This window comes from Myotis brandtii, unplaced genomic scaffold, assembly GCF_000412655.1.
Source record: "Myotis brandtii unplaced genomic scaffold, ASM41265v1 scaffold26, whole genome shotgun sequence".
Taxonomy (NCBI): domain Eukaryota; kingdom Metazoa; phylum Chordata; class Mammalia; order Chiroptera; family Vespertilionidae; genus Myotis; species Myotis brandtii.
The window spans coordinates 744,314-746,844 of record NW_005359880.1 but is presented as its reverse complement, the minus strand read 5'-3'; positions in this window follow the sequence as shown (position 1 = coordinate 746,844).

Below are 2,531 nucleotides of genomic sequence, written 5' to 3'. Positions count from 1 at the left end.
CCCCACGCACCCCTCTTGGCCCAGTGCTGTTATTTATTCCGAACTGGGTCTTCTAATGGAATCCTCAGCTGTCCCCTTCCAGTCCCCGTCATTCTTCCTCTAAGAGCATAACCCAGAATCAGGCCTGAGCAGTCTCTGGCTCTCTTTCCCTCGGCCCCACCCTGGCCCCTCTTCCTTTTCCAGAGCCAAACAGGCCTCCCAAAGCAGAAGGCACACCCAGCCCCAATTCTAACCATACAAAAGGGAGGAGAAAACAGTGGAAGGGAAGAGACCCAAGGGTGTCCCTTCTGTCGTGAATATCCCCCACAGTGTCTCCCTCTTCAAGTTTCCTAGATCTGTCACCCCTTTTTTCTCCGCGGTGCCTCCCACCCTCTTTGCCCCTAGCCCTATGATAGATACTTGGGGAGGTGGGGATGGTGGGTGGAGAACGAGGTTGTCACCCTTGTTCCCTGGTTTGAGCCAGTTTCCTTCTCCCAGTCTTTTCATTTCTGAGATGCTTAAAGAGTGTAATATGTAAATATGTTCTCGTGCCTATTTGAACTTGTTTTGTTGCTGGCTAAGGAATAGCTGGGACTCAAAAGGGGAGGGAGGGGAAAGAGATGAGGAGTGAATGTTCCCCCTAGTTTCCACCATCAGAGCATCCCTGGAGTTGCCGGAGAGGACCCTTCTGTAAAAGCCAGCGTCTCCCTTCCGTGACATCACACCTAAGCCCGTCCAACTTTAGCTTCAGAACAGGAAGAAGGCTCAAAATAGAACTACCTTAGGAATCCAGCGCCTTTAGAAGATCAACTTTTAAATCAGCTACAGGGGGAACACTGAACTCGGACATGGGGAGAGAATGCTGTCGTGTTTGTAATTGGTTCCTTTGGGTAAGGGTGGGGGCATGTATATTCAGAAAAGCTTTTCTCAAGACAACTTAGGTACCTAGACCAATGAATGATTAATAGGATGGTTCGAGATTCATTTATTGAATTATTCATGTTTCATTATGTCAACAACAAGCACTGTTCAGAATGAAGTAGAGGGGCTCCTGGAATGTGGGCTAGAGAGGATGCTAGAGATAAAGGAGGTTGTGGGGCGGGGGTAGACTAGGAAGGAGCACTTGAGGAAGGTGAAGAACCCATGGGTGTAGTGACAGCTACTGTGAGTATGGAAGTCCAGAAGCTCAATATAAACAATGGCCATAACTTTGAAGGGTGACTAACTTCCTGGACAGAGAAGTAACAATGTCAGTCAGGATTTTCCACCTTTACCTCCAAAACAACGCCTTTGAATATCTTTGAATCTCAGTGTCTCCATTCTTTCTCTGAATTGAGATGTGTCTTTCTCTCTGAGCTAAAAGAGTTGTTCAGTCTTGGGAAAAGCTGCTTAATAAATGACCATCACTGAAATATTGACAATTTAAGTAAGGATTAGTAGTGGGGCAGAAAATACTTGGCATAATTTGAGCACCTGGTGGGTGATGTAGAAGGAGTTGCTGTTGAATGGGGTTAACTTCTTTTAATCTGGTTTAGGTTTAAAAGAAGCCAGGTAACAGAGACAGGGTTGGCTATACCTGCATTAATACAGTAACCACTTAGACAGGTGGCTGTCAAGCACCTGAAATATGGCCACGGCGATGAGGAACCTAACTTCAAATTTTATATCATTCTTAAAATTGATATTTGATTCAGGTATTGGAAAATTTAAATACATTTGGAAACAATTTGGGCACATGCATGGACTTTTTAAACTGTAAATTTTAATCCAAATAAGCATTTCTGATGAAACTTAGTGTTCAAATTGAGATGCATTATAAGCATAAAATATGCTCCATATTTCAAAGATTTAGTACAAAAAAAGAAAGTGAAATATCTCATGGATAATTTTAAATTGTTTACATGTTCAAATGATCATATTTTGGATATACTGAGTTTAAATATATTATTAAAGTTAATTTCATCTGTTTATTTTTTAATGTGGCTATTAGAATATTTTAAATTACATATATAGATTACATTTTCTTCTTTTGGATGGTGTGGGCCTATAACATCACTCCTTTTGGTCCATGGATTAATTACAAAAGAAGTGACTGCATGACAGTTACAGCAAGTTTGTCAGTCATCTCCTTTTTTCTTTTTCCTTGTGGAGATTTGGGAACCCCCAAGAATTGTTATTATAATACGTGAGACCTCATAGTGACTGCTTTGCAGATTGTTATTCAGGATGTGTGCTCTAATCAAGAAGGTCAGTAAAACGTGAAGGGTATGACAAGGGTTAGTAGAGGCAGCATGGGAAAATTTAGGCACCCACACATCTGGCTATAGCTGCTTTTGTAAAAGACTCCTAAGCATGCCAGGATATATCCAAGAACAGTGTGAAGCACAGAAACAATTTTGACAGCTGGTGGCATCTTAGTGATTCCACTTACCACTCACCTTTATTTTCTCTTCCTCCTTCATTTACTTTCTATCCCCAACCACCATCAGAGCTCCATTGGTGTTAATTGTGCCCAGGAGGTTGTTGACACCCACCCACCCACCCCCCAAAAA